The sequence below is a fragment of the Athene cunicularia genome, assembly GCF_003259725.1.
Source record: "Athene cunicularia isolate RWA chromosome 10 unlocalized genomic scaffold, athCun1 chr10_part1, whole genome shotgun sequence".
Lineage (NCBI taxonomy): Eukaryota > Metazoa > Chordata > Aves > Strigiformes > Strigidae > Athene > Athene cunicularia.
Window position 1 is genome coordinate 9,377,948 of NW_020799112.1, and position 23,049 is coordinate 9,400,996.

A 23,049-nucleotide genomic window follows, 5' to 3' on the forward strand; every position below is an offset into this window, starting at 1 on the left:
CTCCTATGATGCATCACACACCAGCTATGATCCAAGGCAGGTACCCAAGCTGGTGAGCCAATGTGATAATCCTGTATTGCTAAATCCATTGTTTCCCTGAAAAACCTTGAATCACATTCAGTACTCGCTGGCCAAGGAAACCGGATGTTACTTTCTGCAAAACCTGTCACCACCACTCCCAAGTCAGGAGAAATTGCTCGAGAGAAACAAAGATCCCCCCAGGCTCTTCCGATGGGAATGTCTGGCCCACTCTCCTTCCTCCCCTCACCTTTGTGTGCCTGGATGTGAATAGTCCAGGAAATAAGGACAAAATACTTAAAAATCTTGGCTATGGTAAAGCCTAGGAATTTTTGTCCATAAAGAATTGGTCCAGGTTTCAAAGCAACAAGGTATGTTGGGAAAAAAAAACAGAAAAAAGTTTCAGCTGTGTAACTGAAATAAGAATTCTTGATGGGTTAATTGAATGAAATGATTCCAAGTAAGTTCTGCTCTCCCCTTATTGATTGACTGAGTATCTAGCACGTATCCTCATATAATGGTATCAACACAATCAATAGCTCTCCAAGTAATGTCAGCTGCTAGCTAATTTACACTTCCATAGTTGCCATCTGCTATTCAACCCATTGTAACACAAGCCATCAGCCCAGGATCCTTAACTAGCATGGTCAAAACAAAACTATTGAAAGGCTGAAATTTTATCCATATTCCCAACGGGTAAAGAAATACATTTAATCCAATTATGGTTTCAAGTTTTAGTTTTTCAAGTTCTGTTCACACAGCCAGGAAATTGTGTTACAGTATCTGTTTATTTAAATTCAGCAACCAGCCCACCATTTCAGAGAGAAATGAAAGATACTCATTGATATCTTAGGTAAATTAATTAAGACCTGAGAATTCCAAATTAACAAAGGCTAAGTGATCCTCATCTGCAGGATTCTCCTGAATGCTTCCTATTATTTTCAAAGTACATTTTATCCAGCCTCATGGAAGAAGAAGATGCCTAGCTTACATTAAAAGCAAGTGTCAATCAGGAGTATTTCTTGATTATTTTTTAACAGAGTATTCAGAATATTATTTTTAAATGCATGCTCGTTGGTCTGCCATTAGAAATATTTTTTTTAAATATGCATATTATTTACCTTTGAAATCAGTGCTGGTATGACACAAATATGCAGACTTAAATGCTTATACCTAACAGTTCAGGAACCTAGGTGCAATGATGGAATTTACTCCTTCAGAACTGCTTCACAAAACCATGCAGTTACTACATACAGCACAGGATTCAAATTCCAGATTTGCTCAGAAAAGATCAAAGATTAAACAAATTGGATGACAAATGTTCAACTGTATGAGTCGCTACAAACAGAATCAGCATGATAATGCTGAACTCTGTAGCCAGGATTATACCCATGATGGAAACAATGGGACATATGGGCACAAGTAATATTCCTCTTTCTTTAAAAGTGTCTATTGTTTAAGAACAAAGCAAACCACATCCAAATACATCTGGCATCAACATCTAACATTTTGCAAGACGATCCTTCTTTCAAAAACCAAAAAACCTGTACAACCCAGTATCCCATAAATTATGCTACAGCACATGATGAGTCTGGACATTTTCTTGAGGAGGGAAGTTAACACACACATTGTGCTGCCCACCAGAGGCTGCTCAACCAAGAGACAACTGGCCCCATTCTCACCACCCTCCTTCCCTTTCATGCGGTGGAGGAAAAACTTTCTCTAGGAAAGATGGTGGCTGGAAATGGCCGGTTGCTACCACAAAGGCAATTCATCCAGTTTGCATCCTATCCCCTGCTTAGATCTGAAGAGCGTCTGGGAAAGAGGGCAGCTGGGAGCTGGCTGAATAATGCCCTGGAATGCAATGGCAGGCTGCTTTTAAACCACATCTTTTCCCTGCGGGTAACAGGCTGCCGACAGGAAACAGGCTCATGTGCTGTACAGAGGATTAATAGTGAGGAATATGCTCCCACAAAGCTCTGGAGCCACCACAAGCTACTGCATGAGTACACCCAGGAAATTCAGAGCTTCAGAAAATGCTTGAGCACTCCCTCGTTTCCATGTGTTATACCCTGGATGTGCTCTAATTTCTGTCTGAGGGACCCTGAACAGAAACAAAACAACCCTAAAATTTCCCCAGAGAAAGGAAAGATGACTAAACACACATCATGCTGCAGGTTTACCTAGGAGCGGGCCTTAACAGTCCCCTCACCGCTGAGAGAAAGAACAGGGCCCAGTTAGCAGAAGTCAGGCACCAATTTCCATTTGTATGTGCTATTTTGAGCAGAAACAAGTCAAAAGGTATGCAAGCAATCTCCTTTCTTCTCAGCCTGCATTTGAATGCTTAGTTCCCAGGGTGCAACTCTTGTCGAGTATTGACTCTAGCTGAAGAAATGAAGTGGAAATTAATCACTTTGCCATTTGAAACAGCTTTCCTCCAGCTAACGTTTCCAGGTTTCCCCAGGCACATCAGTTCTTTTTCATTAAAAAAAAAAAAAAAAAAAAATTGAAGATGTACATTTCTTCATGCTTTCCAGACCTACTGAAACCTGCTCAAAGTTACAGGTTGCGGTAGGTTCATAAAGTTCAGATATGTTCCGTGCATGTGCACAGACACTTTGAAGAGGCATCTCAGCTACAACACGTTTTTGTAGAGTCAGTTCACACACTGGGAGACCAGCTGGGCAGCCCAGTTACAATGGGTCTAACACCTTGCCAAAACTGCAAATTTACTCTGTGTGTGCAATGCTATGGAGGCACATTTTTTTCTGAGAAATTCTGAATAGAAATAGAACAGCCTTGAGCTTTGCTTGCACACAATATAAAAAAAAAAAAAAATTAAAAAGAGCTTCTACTATTAATCACCTTCTGACAATTTCCACCACAACAGTTTATAATCCTATCTACTTTAACTCCCCAGAAGTGTCAAAGTTCATTCTGCACTGGATTAAAACCAAGAATGAAGCAAGGAAAAAATTCCACAGAATGGCAATCATCCTTCATCACACAGCTCAGTAGTAAGAGCCCTTTTCCTCCAATCAAACTGGAAATACTGGAGAGCGACCCTAAAGCTAAAGAAGTAACAGGCACAGAAAACATCTTTTGGACCTCAAACCTCCTCAGGCCAATGCTAAATTACTCATCATTTTGCTCACAGCCAAACAACCCCAGTCACCCCACCTGGTCTCTAAGCTTTGCAAGAGCATCAGCCTATCAATCAGTCAAAACCCATCTTTCTGATTAATCCCTGGAACAGCAGTTTTTCAGGCACAGGAAGCTCAGCACAGCAGTATTCTGGTGACATAATGCTCAACTGGTCTTCAGCAACTTTGGATTCCTAAAGCACCTGAAGATCAGTCTGCCACCACAAGTCCCAGTTCAGGACAGTATTTAAATACGTATTTCAGTCTTATTGCAATGAGCACTACACAGCCCTTTCTATGTAGCTGAGTGCCAAAAGAGAGGCAGATGTCTTCTGCTGGTTTAAACCACATGGGGTGAATGAAAATTCCTTGTATCTCCTTAGAGTGTGTGCTCCTAACTGAGCCTACAGACTAGTTTGCTTTGCTAAGCACTTGTAAAGCATATTTCAAATAATTATAATCTTGAGGTCTTCTCTAACATTACCACAATGTATATTTATTAAGTTAAAAGCACGCGCACTGCTACCAAACAGTTATTTAACATTCATTACAACTTGTCCAAGCAAGCCTTATATGCTGTGTAATCATATTCTTTTCCTCAGGGCAGAAATGCTAAGTGTAGCTTGAAACAACAAGATACTGTTTTGTCCTGAGTTTACCCATAAAAAAATACTTTAAGTATTGTTAATATATGCCTTTCCCACACCACTCCTGAAACTGTAAAATCATACTAGCAAAAACAAAGATAAACTAGAAAGAATATAAGAGATCTTAAATTTCCACTTTTCATAAAATTATGGAAATGACACTCAAATCGACTTGCTTCATTGTTGCTCATAAGCATAGCACACGTGAACTTGTTCACCACCTGGCACTGTTCTACTCCAACCCAGGTGATGTTTTTTTTCTAATGAAACCTTTTCAGATACCTTCCTGGGCAACTTGCCCACCCTCCTACAATAGTCCATACTATTCAAAACTATTTCTAAGCATAATCAGAAGTACTAAAAATAATCACAAGACTTCTCCAGGTGGAAAGAATCAAGCCTCCTGAGTCAGATGTCAGGTCCATGGCAAGCTGCCTCACCTCCCACTGCCTCTACAGAGGAATTTCTGAAGCTTTGTTTCCACTCAGAAGTGTCAGGCCATGGGGACACCCATGTTTCAACATGCTCTCTCCCATCCCTTTCAAATCATGAGGCAAACCACAGACTTTAATTCAGACTAAGTCAGCAATATAGTACGCTACATAAACGCTTTTACCCTCCTGATGCCAGTAGACCCAAAAGCTGTGCTCCTGGGGAGAAGGGCTCTTGAAGAAACCTCCTTTGAAGGACTGCACAAACTACAAGGGCACACAAAACAAAACATACAAAAATTCCTATCATGGGACAAAATTTAACATCGTCTGAGGGGTGAGGGCGTTCCAGAGGCTGGTACAGAGTAAATTTTAATCTCCAGTGAAAAAAAAATTAGAAGACCACAGCAGAATTCAAGACCACCACAACTCTGAGCAATCTAGCTTTAAGGCCTTCTCAAACTTAGTTTCACTCCATTACTGGTGGAGAAATTTGGTTGATAAAAAATACTTTTCTAAACATAGCATGTTTAGAGTTCTGTAAGGCAATTGGCTGTGCATAGCTTGGTAAAAATACACCCACAAAAACAGTTTAGGGTGAAAGAAAGTGCCTTAAGATATGAGAATTTCAATCCATTGTTTTTCTTAAGACAATGACCGAGTGACGATTGAATCACAGCAGTGTAAGAGTATATTTACTGAAGGGGAAAAAGTGAATACTGAAGGACTGAAGGACTCTTCAGTCTAGTCAAGAGAGGTATAAAGCAGCAATGCTGTAAGCTGACACCAGGCTAATTGCAGCTGAAATATTATACCTTTTAAAGAAAAACAAAATAAAATGTGATTATACTATTAGGTATTGGGAAAAAATGGAGAACATAGTGCAATCTTTGTCTTGTCTTTAAATGAAGACAAGATGCATTTCTAGGAGACACACTTGTACAGATTACTCATTTCAACACAGAGGTCAAAAATCTACCCACAAGTCTGATTTAGAAGTGCACAACTTACAAGATATTAGATTGGGTGATCTTGTTGCCATAAAGATAAAAAGACACTAAAGACACTAAACTCTGCACAAGCAAGCAGCAGACTCAGGCAGACAGAAATGGGTTTATGCCTTTTAATGGAAATCTACTATTATACCAAATCAGAGGTGTAACATGAAGTGGCATCCTTCCTCAGTCCCAGAATGCTTCCTTTTAGTTTACATTTGCTTGCCAGTAGAAATGTGATTTCTAGAAACAAGGAACTAAACTAATTATCTGATGTTCCATTTTCTTTAAAAACCCAAAGAATAATATCAAATATATATTTAGTAAGCAAACTGCAGTCACTGCAAGCTGAAAAAATCACTTTATAAGCAATCCTCTCCAAAATGCTTTGAGTCTAAAGTAGCAGCAATCCCACTCTTAAACAGATCTGCTACGGAAAGTAAAAAATAAAATTAAATAAATATTACTGGAGGCAAAGCAGCTCCCTCAGAAACACATGCATCTGACAACAGCTCAGGCAATACCATAGCCATGCACAAGCAGCTGCATATTTTAGGAAGAGAATTGTATGGTTTGCCTTAGACATGTGATTAGTTCCACTGATTTATACGAGACTCAATCTGGCAAGACTCTTCAGAACATGTCTGACTTCAAGCGCGTGTGAAGTTGGTGGGACTGCTATTACTCATCCTAAGTGTTCACAGGGCAAAAGGGCTTCCTACAGCTCTACAGAGACACAGGGCTGACCATGGGAAGCTCACTGCAGGACTGAGATCACGGAAATCTTAATTTAAAGAAAGCTATTCTTGAAGGAGGGGAAGGTGATAAAAAAACCACCCAACAAACAGCGTGCACAAACCCCAACAAAATTTCAGTGTTGACACTTAGAGATAAATCTCCCCCGCTCACAACCCTCCCCCATATCAAAAATAAACATAAAAATAAACCACGAAGGGAAGGAAGGAAAAACCTCACAAATTTTCATGTTTGTTTTAGGTCTACTCCAGCCACTGCTTTACTCAGCTTTTATCTGCTTTTGTGGTGTTTCCTAGCCCTTGAGTGTGAAAGCAAAGTACTATACAAAAACAGCAAAGGGTTTTCTACAGCAGGCAGAGTCCTTTGTTACTAATGGAAATTAGAGACAGGTGTTGATGGCAGAATGGACAGTAATTGCTATGCAAAGGGAACCTGGGAAGCAGAAATACCAGAGTCCCTGAGACCTTATTACAAAGATAGCTGTAAGCTTCTTCCCCCAGGCAGTTACTAGACCAGTCCGTGAGAAAATAAGTTCTGGTGATGACTACGGTTCACACACATACTGTAATAAACACTTCCAGATTTCATGTCTCGCAGCATACTATTACTGTTATTCATTATTTGCTAAGAGATGACAGAAAGCAAAGGATAATAAACAAAAGAACAGAAAACTCCACAGCTCCCACCCCAGAAACCTTAGACTGGTTTTGCATAGCGTCCCTCTAGGGTGCAAGTCAAGGCTGTTTTTCCCCTCTGTCTTTCCAACAGAATAAATGAACAAGTTGAACAGCTTGTGATATTTGCATGACTGGGGAGAGATCATCTGAACAGTCTGAACAGCCAAAGTCTAAATAGTTTGCAAGTAGTAAAAAACAGTTAGTGACAAAGTCTTCTGAAGACCCTCACCTTGCTGATTATTGCACTGAAAGTTACTACACATATTCCAGAATGAATCAGTAATGACAAGCAAACCATATAATTTCCACAGTAGGCTCTTTCTACCTATTTTCAATTTAGAGATAATCCCATTTTATTAGGTGCTGATCTATCACCTTAAGTATTGCTAACCCACTGCAGAGGAAGAGACCAAATGCCAAAGAATGAGAGGTTTTAGCTGAAATAATCTCACAAAGGGCTTCAACTAAGGCAAAAAGTTATGGAAAGTAATGCTACATTAATTAGAGATGCATATGAACACCACCAACTGATGGTAACAGTATGTTAAAATTATACACAATTCTTTTGATGTAGCTTAAAAATTATAAGAAGTATTTTTTTTGTTCAGTACACTCCAGGCACAATTCCTGCCATTGACACTACCACATCCATGTTCTGAAACGCTCTTGTCTCTGACAAAATGCAGTGGTGAGCTCACTAATTTTCAGTGAAGAGTTCCATAAAGTTGTAACACTTCACATCTGCATTATCCAACATATCCGGGGAGCAGATTATTGCACATGGGAAGATTAGGCAATTAACAGGTAATGTTGCCTCTTGTACAATTATCTTATCTGTGTGCTAACAAATGTTTGAATTGCAGAAGAGCCAGACTCGGTTAAGAAGATAGAGGAGTATTTCAACGGTGCTCATTTACTTGTTGCACAAGGGACACACAGCTACTCACGTTCCACACGAAGAACACCAAATCCCTGCAGAGTCCAGCAACACCCAGTTTTGCACCCACATCTTGCTTTGTCATAACACCTTCCTCCAGCATGCAAAAAGCTTTCAATCCTCATGAAAAGTGCTAGACTAAGGATATATCCAGAGCTCAATGTCTTCATTAGAGGACATGACAGCTAACAGGCTACTTACCATACAGAATAAGACATCATTTAGTCTTCGAAGGGGCCATCAAAAGGCATAAGGGAGTCTGCATCTTCAGTGCTAGTCACTTCAGAGGCACCTTGTAAGCACAGTTACCAAATGGCCAACTGTAATAGCTTTGCATGTGGCTAGATGTCTGTTCACCAAGAAATCACAATTTGCTAGTAGAAATCACATTTGCTAGTAAAGCCACAAACTTGTATTGAACAGTCCCTGTTAGCAACAGTGACAAGAAACTACCAGTCACTGGTGTAGGATGTGAGAAAACTAAACACTTCATCATAGTCACATTCTTCAAAGTCAAGCGGTTCACCCAGTGAGTAATACTCCCGTAGTGGTTTGTAGGTAACAAGAACGATGCTTGTAGAAGTGGAAATCATAAATAAATTTATGTTACTGATATATCATTATCATAATATGTGGAGATATGTCAGCATAAAAGTACATAGAAATGAGATAATATGGAGTTGTCATTTCTGTTAAAATTAACTTGGCTTCCAAACAATGTTAATGAGACACAGAAGCACAGTCTGAGACATCTACTCTGTCCAAATCCACTCTGCCATTTATTGGCATATTAAGAAAATATTTGGGGCTAAAGTACAAGATAAAAATTTATTGACAAATAAAAGCGGGCATTATCGCTATCTCAACTTCCACCAACATAACGTCGCTTGCTACAACAAGCTGGCCTGGATGCATTTGCTAGCCAACTGCATGCACTCACAGCGCCTATCAACTGCTTCAGTCTGGGGAAAACTTATCTCGAATTTCCCAAAAGAAAAGACCACACGAACAGTTTCATCCATGTACACTGCTGCACAACACACACAAACACAGTTTCCTTAGTCACCTCTTCTTCAGTCCCTGCAAACTACTGCAGTAGATATAAAGATATGCAAATTTTAAACACTTCACTTGCTTACTCCTCCTCCTCCAGTCTTTTGTGCCAGGAGATAACACCAGAAAACAAAACCGGAGAAAGGTTATCCTATGAGCAAGCCTGTACACTGCATTCCCGAAGGATTGCCAGCTTCAGATTAAGCAGCAGACCTCAGTCCCCATGACAGCTACAAAACAAAATACACATATCAGTTTTTGTGAACCAAGAGACATGTTTGTCTCCTGTTTATTCTAAAGACATGTTTATTCTAGAGGCTAAGTACCTTTGAGAAACAACCTTACTTGCTGAAAAAAAAAAACCCAAAACTTTAAAAATCCTGCAGGCTAGTATTGGATCTAACTCAACATGAGGTGCAGTTTTTAACTGACGGGAGTAAGTTACCGAATCACTGGTAAAAAAGTTATGGCCTGTGTTTCGAAATAATCCTTGTCTTCTAAAAATAATTCTTCAGTGATTTAATTTATAGCAATACATTACACATGCAGTTACACTGGACCAACTTTCAGCCAGATTTTGACAACACTCAACTCTCAAATGAACCTAGAAAAACATTCTTCGTAGCTCCAAGTAGCACAGTGACTGCAAAACCAAAATTAAGGATGAAATACAATATGACTTGTAAAATCAACATGTGATCCTAAAGCAAAAGTGCAATGAAGTCTTTCACGGTTCCCCAGTTATTCTCTCATAGTGATATAAATACAGAGCTGCTCTGCACGTGCAAAAATTATAGCCCTGAAGTCACACTGGTGAAAAAAATATGCGACTTACTGAACTAATAACAAAAATCAAATACCACTCAGGCTTCAAAAACAAGAACACCTATGCCTGGATTTTTTTACATGTTGTCATACTAAGTAAAGCCTTTTGCTCTCATAACAAAGAGCATTTTTATTCATTTTCTTGCCCTCCAAACAACCATCTTTCCCTGTTTTTTAAGGTTCTCAGACACAGCACAAGGAAGAAATATAATATTTAAACAAAAAACCCACCCCAACCTCTAAAAAAAACCACACACACACAGAGGAGAATGCAAGTCACAAAGGCACAATTAGCAAAGAGCCTATGGTCAGCTGCACATCACAAAACGGTTTTAGAAGGGTCACACAGCGTCAAGGCCACCAGGAGGGTGGAGGAATTTCACATCCACATGCACTAAATACTGTGGAATTCCCTCCCCCAGCTTTTACGCCCTTGAAGCAGCTCAAATCTCTGATCAGCATTAGAACTGACTAGAAACCTATTAACTCATTACTTCATTTACGCAGGCACATATACATATTAAACAAGGGCTATTCATATTTTGTTCAAATGTTAATAGACCATTAACTTTTTTTTTTAAATGAAGTTACAATGCTTTCTTTTCTTTTTTTTTTTTTTTCTGTAGAATGGTTAATTGAAATACCAGTTTCTACCTGAAGCTAATTCTACTGGACACAAGTTTTTATTTATTTATATACTTATATTTGAAAAATAATACACACACAAAAATATAAAATACACAAATAATTGTCATAAAACTTCTAGTGGCCTTTCTTCAATCCTAAACTTCCTACTTTTCCTCTCTTCTACTGAAGTGCATAAAGACTGTCAAAATGTGATCAATGGCTTCAAGTGCAAGCAGATATTTCATCGACTATCAGATAAATTGGAAATATATAAACTTTGAACATAAGCACTGAAAAGCCAAATTAATAACAGACTATTAGTGCTCATTAGCTCTACCCTCCCACCTTTCTTCTTTCTTTTTCTTCTGGAATAGCTGCCCTGCCAGTACAACCCAAACTCTAAAATGCCATCCTAAAAATAGAAAGCAATAAAAGACCCAAAAAAAAAAAAAAAAAAAAAAAAAACTGTCTCCAGCTTCGAAGTCATCAGCCAATCATAATCCAATAAATGCTTTTTTTTTTTTTTTCTAAAATCAGAACATTCAAATGTCTATTTTTACTGGTGTTTAGAAGCAGCTATCTCAACAGGGCTTTCAAACCAGTAGAGCCTGGCATGCAAAGTAGTGACTTACAAAACTCAATTTCAAGCCATAATTTCCAAGGCCTTCACTTCTTTATATGGGTTCATTTGTGTCTAGCACACCAATACTCCACAGCACAGACACCATTAGCAAAAAAAATGGAGAACTAAAGGGAGGAAACTGAGGGGATGTTTACATGAAACTATTCTTTTAACCCAGAACACTATTTGAGGGTTCTCCCTTCATGACTGTACACTGTTACATGTATTTAAATGGCTAGAACAGTTCTGATATCCTAAGATATAAATATATTCTCCAAGTGTAAACATCAGGAACTGCAATACTTACAGATAGGTTTTAATTAAAGCTTATTCTAGCCCTCAAAAATACCAATGAGAACTGCTGGGTATGCTTAAAGTACTGAAAAATCAAGACAGGAGGGAGCTGTACCCATCTTAAGTCTGAAAAATTCATACACACAACAAAATACCATCTCAAGTATACAAGGAGGTGTATCCTCAGCACTTTTGTAATTTCTTTGTGTGGGGGTTGCCCAGAGAAGTTTGAATGCCCCACCACTGGAAGTGTTGGACAGAGCTTTGAGTAACCTCATCTAGTGAAAGATGTCCCTGACCATGGCAGGGAGATGGACTAGCTTATTTTCGAAGGTCCCTTCCAGTCCAAACCATTCTATGATTCTACAATTCTAAAATGCTAGAGATCTCTCCCTGTATTTAATTGTATTCATAAAACTGATTTTCAGTTATCAATGCTACATTATGAATATGTTACAAATTACTGCTATAATGCAGAAGGAGCAGCTTTCAAACTGACTCCTATTTTCCATCTAGAGCATGGGAAGATGCATTCTCAAGAGTAATATCACTTGTCTTGTCTGTGGCACACTGTAGCAGGTTTCAGGATGTCTGCACCCTAAGTGTTGCTTTGCCTCTGCCCCTTATTAACCTCAAGTAATTAAACCAAGTTCTCAGGACTTCACCAGTCAGCAAAAGGGGGCAAAAATTCTTCTGCTACTTTTAAGATTGATAGTACAAAATCACAAATGCTCCCATTTCAATAGGGCATATGCACTTCCAACAGGCTGTGGAATGACCATAATGAAAAGGTCTTTAAAAGGACTTGATGACTATTGCATAGTAAAGATTTTTTTAAATTTTTAAATGGGAGTAGCTGACAGCATCTGAGCTTAATTGTTGTCCTTCATAGAAAGTAACTACTTAAAACACACAAGGACTAATCCTGAGGTTGCTCTGCCCTTAGGAAATCTAAGTAACCATCATATCATTATTTCTCAATCCTTAATTTTAGTGAAGAAATACATTAAATATACTCTTTCCCACAGCAAGAATTCAAATCCAACTTGCTTCAAATGCCTTTGAAAAGAGCATTTATTTCAAACTTGTAAATGATTTAAAAGAGAAAGCTTAATTAATAATGTTGTTTCCAGCCAGATGGCCAGACATTAGTTTTCAGTCATCTCTTTCAGAACAATTCACCAGAAGTCTTGAGATGCAAAGGAGTTTTAAAGCAAATAGATGTGATTGCCCAGCACTCTCAGCGGCTGCCAAAATGTTCAGTAAAAGACACAGGTATAGGTATATAAAGGTTTCAGTTTTCCAACACATGTTGCTGTGGGACATGACTGTAAACGTCCACTAGCAACAGCACAATCACTTGACAGACACACATTTATTTCATTTAACATTTTGTATTTGGATGGCATTAAATTCCCATATGGTTATATAACATTACTTAAATGAAAACATGCGGCTACATGTACAGTGTTTCCCCTGGACTTGTGCTAACAGACTCCAAACTTAAGCTCAGTAGCAGACCACTGTGGTATGATGTGTATCAACCAGTCAAAATATTCCATGTGTACAGGAGGCACCAGCACAGAGATGAATAGATAAATATTATGCAAAGCCAGTTCAGGTTTACCACTAAACATCTATGGAATTCTAATATTCTCACTGACGTAGCACCTACATATTTTCAAAGAAAGTTTCCAACAAAAATCAAAACTGCTTTCTTAGTATGAATGAGATGCTGAACAGCAACAGAAAGCTTTTTAAAGTAGCAAGGTTTTGCAACAGAGTCTACCTTTTGAGATTTTAATAGATTTTCACAACTCTTATTAAAAATTCTCTGACATCCTTGTGAGGCAAGTACTGTATTTGCTAGGTAGTTAAGAATAAGGTACAAGCAGGTTAAGCATTTCGCTCAATGTTACACAGTGGTATGGAACAAAACCCAATGTCTTCACTCTTCCCTAACCACAATGTACATTCATTATGCAGTAATCCACAACTGAAAACCTATCTTAATTCAGTTATGACTGGGAAAAACAAATATGCAATTGCAACTCTATACATGAACTTTCAGCCTATAGTTATACCAAACAAGCAAAATCAGATTTGGGAAAAAGCTTCCATGATCAGCCGTCTACCTACACACAAGTTATTTATGGCATCTAATTCAGAGCAAAGCTCAAAGTAGTTTGTAGACTGCCAACAGACTTTTACTGGCAACAGAAATCAGCTATAAAGTAGTATTAGATTTGATAATCAGGCAGTGATTATCTACTTTTTTCAAAAATTTACAGCTAGTTTTTGTAAAGCTTATTTCTAATGCAATGGTTTCAAATCAGCTGGTTTCCACTTTCCACGATTCTAACAGTCATCTTCTGCAAAAACTCTACTGTCATAAAAAAAAAGCAGCCATAAAATTTTGAACAGAAAACAATAGCACTAAGCAGGCCAATGAGATAGTTTTGACTTATGGTGAAGCTTATGTTCAGTAAGTCAGGTAAATTTAGGCCCAAGAAGCAGTTACAGAGGAAGATTAGCCAAATTGTATGCAAATTTCACCATTCCAAGCCCATGAAATGCTTACAAGGTAATCAATCTGGGGTCTCCACAGTTCACTGGTTTCACTTGGAAGGTTCCAGGCCAACATCAGTAACTATTCTAGACCTTTCCTCCAACAGGCTACTGACCGTGGGGGAAGAAAGAAAGGATAGATGTTATGAGCAGACCTTGTGCTCTTCTGAGTTCAAGGCCTGTAATTGTGGGTGGGCTTTATCTAGGCCATGCAAGAGGAAACCCTACTCCTTCCTGTATTTGTATAGCTGTATAGTAGGGGAGGTGGGAGGGGGGCTCAAGGAGAAGCACGCTGTAAGGGCTTCAGCATCAGTATGCAAACTGGTTAAAAATGGTTTAAAAAAAAAAACCAAAAAAAAAAACAAAGACCAACAGCAAGAACAGCCAAATGCCACCTTCTGCCCAGGCACAGGATCGGGAGCTGCTGCCAATGACAAACCCACTGCCAGTGGGATCTCAGATACAAAATGTGGAAGGCCTCTGCCAAGCCATGCTAATGCCCATCAGAAAACCCTCAATGAAACATGAGCAAGAAGTCCTCCGAAAATGAAACGCTTTGCAGAGAAGTATAATTTTCAACAAACTTCCAGCTAAATCCTGCCTGGCTTCCTGCCAGATTTCCAGCCCAGGGCTGACAAGTCCAGTCTTCCTGGGACTGGAGCCCTCAGGTCTCACCGGCTCTGTGGGGCAGGCTTCAAGTCCTGCAAAGAACAACCCACAGAATTCCCAAAAGTTCCGAATTTAAGAGAGAAAAACGAGTAATATTCAACCTACAAACACCTTTATCCTCCATTTTCAGTTCACTCTTACCTTGTGCTGGCCTGACTCTCATTTGCATGTAAATCAGAAGTAAATTTACTGAAATCTATTGAATTACATACATGCAAAAGGGGTGGAAGAGACTCAGACTCCAGCTGCTTATTAGCCTTTCTTTTAGGCAAAGAGTGCTTTCTAAAGACTGATATAATTTTTCAGATACTGTTATAAGTGTGCTACAAATTGGCTATGCATCTGACTCAAGGGGAACAACAATTTGTTCAACAAATAATAAGAAAAGGACCTTTCTGTACAGTTCCACATGTATGGAAACCACAGACTTTGTATTCCTATGAAAAAAAACCACATCTGGTCTTTCCAAGTATAACAAAATTAAAGGTGCTTGTAGTTGAGTCTTTGTCTTCCCACATGGCAACATTTAAAATCCAGTTATGAAGGGAAAGGAAATTTGGGGGAAAAAAAGTGTTCTCTATCTGTTAAGTAGATAAAGCAACAACAGTTGCACATTCAACACAAAACCAGAGGCATTCTTATGTTCCACAGATGTCCTCCAATAAGCCCAATATTTTCATGAACTTTTAACTGTTCTACATCTGTGAAGAGTAAATGAATTTCTCTTTTCATGTTCAAGCAACTAGAACAGGAAGGACAAAGTTTTTCCTCTTTTATTGTGAAAAAGGAGAGTCAGTATCAACATCCATCATTCAACCACTGCTGGCTGCAACTTCACCACAAAGGGGGAAATTTCTGTTTTGACTTCCTTTTTTAAAAAGATTTGTGTTACAGTTAACGAACAGCACCAACCTTTCCTATGACACAATTTGTAAGCAAAGTTTTCATGAAATTTTCAGCTTAGGTAACTAGAAATTATAAATTGAACTAAGAATGGTCCACCTAATACCTTGGCACTGAGACTTTCCCCAAAGCCTGGAGGAAGCAAGGGCCCCAGGCAGACTCTGATAACATACTGTCCCCTGCAATCCTCTCTCCAGGATTCACACACTTCACTTTCCATAAAGCGCTGCACATTCCTCCGGAGATTGAAAAGCAGATGCTCCTGTTCACGGAGTCAGGTACACACAGAGCCCAGTCACACAGCTACTGGAAATGTGCAGCTTCTTTGCTCTCATAACCTCAGTGCTGAACAGCAAGTGGGCTTTAAGGGTATTTATAGTGGCAAAATTCCTCAAGATCACCTATCGACCTTTCCTAGACTTACACAGGTTACATTTCTAACAGGGAGGTTTTGATGGATTTTTAAGTGTGTTCTTTCATGAGGCTCACCAATGAGATTTATAATTTCATCACGTCTTCCACCATCAACAGCAGCTCCTAATACTTTAAAAATGTACTCAAATTGACTCCTCGTGGAATAGCAGGTCAAACAATCAAACTCACAAGGAACAACTACCATTTCCTTCCCATCTTCCCCGTGTCCTTCCTGCAGTGCTGCTCCTGCCCACTGACATGTGCAGCTTCAGAAGTGAGCTCTTGATGTAAGCAAGGCCAGTACCAGCAACCATATGGAGACTCTCCACTGTGGAGAAAGGAATGACGGTTCAATACTTCAGGCAATTGCTGGGGCACACAATCCAACATATTTCCTGACCTACTCATTCTGAATAGCTTAAAGTCTGTCTGCACCACACACAGCCATGAAGGAAAGAAACCTACCTTGTCAATAAATGAGCAAATTTAGATACCCAAAACAGTGTAGCTACATTAGTTTACGTTTAATAGGCTTAGCTGACAATAAAGATCTCTTGTTCTGGAGCTCAGACGATTCCTGGGTGACCCTCTAAAAAGCAGAGCATTATTTCTTACTTGGCTGGGCTCTTCTGAAGACAAGGGTTACCCCCTTTTTGTAAAAATTTTTTTAATAGGGCCTCTATTACTACACATAAGCAGTTTGTTCCTCCTCACACTTGTGACCCATGCTTCTGAAGGATCAAGCCTTTAATACAGAGCGAGCTCCGGCGTTTTATTCTGTTTCTACAGAGCCACAGTACCAGTAGCCATCAAACTTTCCTGCTTGCCTAAGGGCAAGTCCCAGCATTCCGACAGTGATGGTAAAGAGATGCGTGAGCAAATGAGGATCTGGTCTAAAAGGCTTCAAAACATCTTTAAAAGCAGTATTAACTGCAACAATTGACACATTATTTGTCTCTTCAGTCACACAGAAAGTTGTCTACTAGTGACAAGTACAAGAACCCAATTATTAACAACTTCCTTGTCTTTATGTTCGGACTCAAGTCGCATGTAACGAAATGTAATTAGCAAACATTTGCTAAGCTTGGTGGAGTCAGCCTACTAGAACTAGAATGTCTGGACAAGAACCTCTGCCCTGTCTTTATTCCCTTAGCTCCTCTCTGCTCTCTTCGCTGCCAATCAACACAATCAGCTTTGGACTGGAAAAAGCTTTTTCCACAGCACATCAAGGCAGACAAGGACAAAAGTTAATTAGGACTATTCATAAGCCTTACTGGAAGAGAGTGCTGCATCCCATCCCTGAAAATTTAATTGCGCTACATAGAGGAAAGCTAGAAAAAATAATAATACAAAAAATAAAAAACAGAAAAAGATAATTTGGGAATAAAATCTGATTTCAATTTAATTCAAGCACCGTTTGGCCCTATTTATTTCATAAAGTAGTTCATGCAGGATAATGGCTTTATTGTGCATCTAACAGCATTAGAAGCTCCTAATAAATTAACAAGTGAAAATTAATGGCTGCTCAGTCCATTAAATCTTGTTAATTTTATTCTTGTTGCAATAATATAGCAATCACAAGTTTACATTATTAAACCAATATTTATTAGAAGAACTCATTTTAATTGGATCCCTGATGTGATAATCCAGCACAATGTGTATTTCTCGATTTCATCAATTTTTTTGCATTTATTTCTCATTATATTTAAATGACTGCAATGTTCAGGGTCTCTTCCTAATACTATAAAAGTTAAGCAACCATTTTAAACATTTTATTTCACAAAGATTCAACACTTACTACACAATATAATGAGAATCTTATGAGTCTTTTCTGAAGCTATTTTAAATATTTCAGTCTCTTGAGAAAGGGGAGAATAAAAAAGGCAGAGATATGAATATTTGAAAACATCTCAACAAATGGTAAAATACATTTTTTCCCCTTCGCCCATCAATGTTCTATATAAACATTGCTGTGTTGCCTTTCAAGTCAAGAGTTTTAATCACCACTTTTTAATGCAAAATGTTAGCTGGCCTGCACATCTCAGAAAAAAAAAAAAGATAAATATATACTGACAAAAGGTTTTGAATTTATTGGCTGCTGACAGATTACAAATTTGAGGAGACATCTAACTAAGGGCTGGGTCTGATGTGCTACTCCAGCAGCAACTACTTTGAGGGAAGGGGCTGAACAACACTTTCTCAACCCTGACCTCCCTCCTTTCCCCTGTTCCTTTGTCTCTGCCAACATAACTGAATGGGTAGTTACTCCCCAACTGGTTGTACCAACGTTATTGCTTTAACTTAACAGTAACATTTTGGTTTTTAAAACGGCATAGTGTAGGCTAGAAGTCAACTACATGTGCTACTATCCAGGCTAATACAAGAGGCAACAACTCTGTGCAAGGGTGGAGAGAAGCTGAAGGGGATGTAGGAAACAAAAAGCTCTGTGCCCCAAGATGGGGGTTTGACCTTTGGGGAGATGACAAGGAGGAAGATGAGAAAGGTACAAGTGGGGCTGCAGGCAGAAAGTACACCTGACTAAAGGTCTACATACACTTACCATATTTTCACCTTTAGACTTGATCTGCAAAGTCACACTAATGCCACAAAAGCCAGTAGCAGATGTGTAAAGCGGTGTCTACCCTGCAGCTATCACTGCCACAACCAAACTAGCTCGTGTGGGTACTGCCAGCAGCACCGTTGTGGCAGCACAAAGGTTAGGATAGGGCTGTAAAAAACCTGCCCATAAAGCCAGGTGAGTACATAGGTTAGTGGACAGTTTTGTAGCAGTAAAATTGCCAGCAACAGGGAACTAACAAGTATAATGGCAGCTAGACTGCGTTTGCACAGAGGGACTGTACTGCAGTCATCTCCAGTGCACCATTACACCAGTCTATTAAGTACAGACACTCTTAAACAAGTCTATGCAATATTATTAAAGCTCCTCACATACAGGGGCAGGCCAAATTGAAAACAAGGTAGTTTCAAACTGGCATTAAAAAAAAAAATAAATTTTCACACGGACACACAAAACTATGACTGGCCCTTTACTGAAACCAGATGGGCACCAGTCACAAAAGAACATACTTCACAGTCTTGCAGACAACCTCTGCCACTTACTGTATTTACAGTTTTCATATTTTCCTGGTATCAAGGCAAATCTAACATCATGGTCAATTCTTGTGAATAATTGTGTGGTCAACTACCAACGCAACAGAAAGCATGCTCACACCCAAGACGTTCCTAAAATCACTTATGTATTATCCCTGGTTTTCCCCACCAAAATGCAAATCATTTGAGGACCACGCTGTTCAGCTGCTTTAAAAAGCAAATGTGCCGTGTTTCCATTTCAGTTGGTACATTCTATCCTTATCAGATGAGTTCCGCAAGAAATAACACCCACCTCTCTTCAAAACAATTTTCTAAATTAAAAAAACACCACTTAAAAGAAGGTGTTCCTTACATGTCAGAATCCTGGCTCCCCTAAAACCACTGGTGATACAAAAAAAATAAATACAGTAATATGTTCAAAAGAAAAATATGCATATGAAAATATATTACAAAATATCATGAGATTTATGTCTTAATATGTGTAGTACCACTAAGGGTCTTGAAACAAAGCATTTACTATCTTGTCCCATATCAACAAGACTATATATACTGCACAGCTTTTAGAGATTACTTAGTGCTCATCCCATGTTGCTGGCTTCTGCAGCTCAGACCCTACCTAGGTTAAGAGTTAAACACTCATCACAGTTCAGCCTAATGCACTTTATTTCCGGGGCAAAATGCTGAAGGTTTGTCAGGTGCACAGTGTGGCCTCTCTTCAGATCAGGAATAGTATTAGAAACTCACTGCTCTGCCCCCAAGGATGAAGTCCATGGGGTTCTGCAGGTATGTAGTAATGTCAGCTGCAGGCTTTGCTACCATCAGATTCCATGCGTACCATACTCTTCGGTCTCAGAAGGAAAAAGAGCCATCAAAAATTTTTAAAAGAGTCTGCTGGCAGCTGGAGTAGACCTGAGCTTGTTCACAGAGCAAAGCAGAGAGGCCACAAACTCAAACACCTGGCTGCATCAGGGTACGTGCTAATGGCGCACTATCCTCAAGCTTGTCTGAAAAATGGTAAAAATGCCCATCCTGAAAGCTGGGCTTTCAAGGTCAATGCAGCTACTACAAAGGTTGTATTTTAATGGGCAAAACAGTATGTGTTTTCAACTTCATCACACAATATAGTATGAAAAAATATCTGATGGCCATGCAGACCCAGCTTGCAACAACTCACTGGATCAGGTCCTGATGCCAAAGCCCACCAGCTCAGTGCACATAGGTTTAAAGGGAGCTCCCTTCTGGAGAAGGACGGGCTTTGGCAGCAGTGCGCCACGTGAGGGAGAGAGGATGGTTCTCCAAACGAGCCATTCTGTCCAGCACCTGTGACTGTGGCCCAAGAAACAATCAGATGGTCTGAGACCAGTAGGTTTTTCAGGTGGAAATTACTTCCTGCTCCAGCAGAAGAAACAAGGAGGAAAATTCCTGCCAGCACAGTGTGTTACACTGAAATCCTTGAAGGTCTCTCCAGTCTTCTGCTGTCTGTCGCAGGTCTGCCAACAGAAAACCTGGGGCCTGAGGTGACTGTCACATCACCTTACAAATGGAGCACTTGGAAAAGTAATACAGGCTGAACAAATACATAAGCAAATAAACTATTCAGTGTTTAATAATCTGTCAAGAGATAGAATGCGGTACGCATATTTCCAGTTACAAGTAAATAAAAATGACAGCAGGAATAAATTTAGTATTCTAATTCCTTAGCCCTACAACAAAATTTACTTATTTTTTTGTTCTTTCTTAAAACAATCCCACCTGATCACTACAGGAATTTGCAGTGTAGCTCTTATTCCCATGAGAAATGTTTCTGCAAAGCTCAAGCACTTTTACATCTGAAACTTGCTTCGTCTCATGGATACAATAGCTAATTTTGGACTTACCCTACTCCTGCTGGGCCAGAGTCATCACTGGCATAGCTCCACTGTAACTCAGTCTACTGATGCATTACAGACAATGCACAACATGATCTAATCCTTAATGATGTTTTTTTCCCCCCTTTTTTCCCCTAACAGACTTTTTTGACTAAATAGTAAAGTGACATATGTAAAATTATTAAAAATTTTAAAAACCACAAAAAATGTAAAACCATACTAAAATGGTCTTGCAAACACTCATTTCAAATGACACGATAATCAGATATACAGATACATTAGGACAAACAGTGCAGTCCAGAGAAGACACAGCTCTTAAAAGTCACAAGGCCTGATTATAGTTCCAGCTCTGCCACTGACTTCTAGAGAAGCTGTTTTGCATTTCCACACCATTCCCCAATCTCTGATACACAGACATTACCCTCTCAGTATGCTGCTGAGTCCAGCACAGACTAACCCAACCACGTTCATGTGGATCTCTGTAATACACTTGCTAAACAATAACAAAAGTACATCTGAAGTGTTGTGTTCAAAAACTAGTGCCAAGGCATAAGGAGCAACCATCAAAATATGCTGACAGTTCCCTCATACCAAGGTTGAAGATATGGATCCAGGCTCCGTGTCATAAGTGAACATGAAATGTTTTCATGTCTGTACAGATTTCCTTTAACAGATCAAGGTCTAAAAGAAACAGACATTCACTTCTGCACAGTAGGAACAGCCAGGACAATCTCTGGAGGTGATAATATTTATGACTTGTGACATCTGCTTGTGTTACTTATTTTCAAGCTTTAAAAATATTTTCTAAATTAAAGCATCCTACTCCACCCAGATCTTTGCTTCCTTTGAATCATAAAACATCAAAATCTTCCTTCTTTATCTAAACCACCTTGTTACTAGTAAAAGAAGTACCAAGAGGCTTCATGATTTGCTCCCTAACAGGTCAGCATCAGCTAGACACAATACCCAGGTCACATCAGCAGGGTTGCTCAAGCCTTTTTCTTCTTTTGAAATGGTATTTCAGGGAAGTGGTTTAAATAGGCTATTATCTATGTGGAAGGCATACTGCTTACCAAGAATTTAAAAATATAGGTTTTAAGGCATCTGTATTGGGTGACGGCTCTACAGGTTTTGATTTCTGCTTCAATTAGGTGAAGCCAGAGTAACTCTAACAAAGGCTGAGAGGTCTATTTGCATTACTGGTCAAAATCTTAGCCACAGTCATTCACCATCAAAAAAGATAAGGAGACTTTATTTTTCCTTTAAATAAACGCTACAGTTGTTGGAAGAAAAATTTAGGAGTTCCAAATATCCACATTTCTAAGCTACTTGCTTCACTTTTTCATGCAACAGATGCTGCTTTGTATTAGCTACTGCATATTAAATCATTCTGACAACCAAGAAAGCATACATTTGTTTGTGCGCAAGAGAAGCATGAATACACACACACAGAGATATCTTCTCACGCAGAAGCATACAATTATGCAGCATTCAAATATTTAGGATGAACTTTGGCCTTTGTTTAAGAAAAAAAAAAAAGTACCCTCAAACAACAATCTCAGCAGTCATCTGGCTGAGCTCACAGAAATCAACAGATCTTCAGCAATAAAACACCACTTGTGGCCAGCTATTTGAAAGTTACTTGGGATTTTTTTCTTAGATAGCATACTTATATACACGTCCTTTATGATTTATAATGGTCTTATGGATCGATCTCAGAACGGAGGCTAAAAATAAAAACTATGTTAATTCCAAAAATGAGAAAAAATAATCAGTTACATTCACCCTCACATGCTTTTTTTGCACTCCAAACAATACCCTTCAGCTATGCCATTTGCATTCCCGATTTCAAAAGTAATTTGAAAACATAGGCACAGCAGGGCTCTAAATCACCTCTTCAGAGTAACATCAGTCTAGCTAATATGGAAGAAACCAAGCAACCCAAACAAAACCATTTTCCTGATACATTAATCAGAAGAAAATCTTAATGTAACAGTACTAGAGAACACGCCGAAACTTTTGACAATGAGAGTATCCACAGTAAGTATAACTGTAGTCCAGAGCGCTTCCAACTTGTTTTTTTTTTTTTTAATCTCGGCTGGAGACGTATTTTCTCCCTACGTTCCCCTCTTGTTACTAGACAGTAATCCAGTTCTGCAGCCAGTTATTTTTTAATTATTAAAAAAAAAAAAAACAAACCAAACTATATATAGAACCAGGATAGAGCATGCAGGAGAGGACCAACACCGAAGTGCAGCGGGGCTGGAAAGCCAAACAAGCCCCTCTACTCGAGTCCCTGGGGAGAAACCTGCTACCGAGGGGCTCCGAGCACCCCGGTGCCCGCCCCGGGGGGGTCCGTCCCGCAGGGACAGCCGGGGGGGGCCTTGCTGTGCCCGGGCGGGGTGTGCCCCTTGTTTTGTGTGCTCCCCACGGCCCCGGCCGCACACCCCCCCCGCTCTACCTGGGGATAGTGATGCACTTGGTGTTGATG

At 39.3% G+C, this 23,049-nt stretch overlaps 1 protein-coding gene across 1 annotated transcript in view; it reads right to left on the reverse strand.

Annotated features, from left to right (window-relative positions):
- SMAD3 (SMAD family member 3) overlaps positions 1-23,043 on the reverse strand; it is a 78,515-nt gene extending 55,472 nt beyond the window's left edge. The window contains exon 1 of the mRNA XM_026856325.1: positions 23,020-23,043. The gene's annotated coding sequence lies outside the window, so the exon portion shown is untranslated. The remainder of the gene's footprint in view (positions 1-23,019) is intronic.
- Positions 23,044-23,049: the final 6 nt, after the last annotated feature.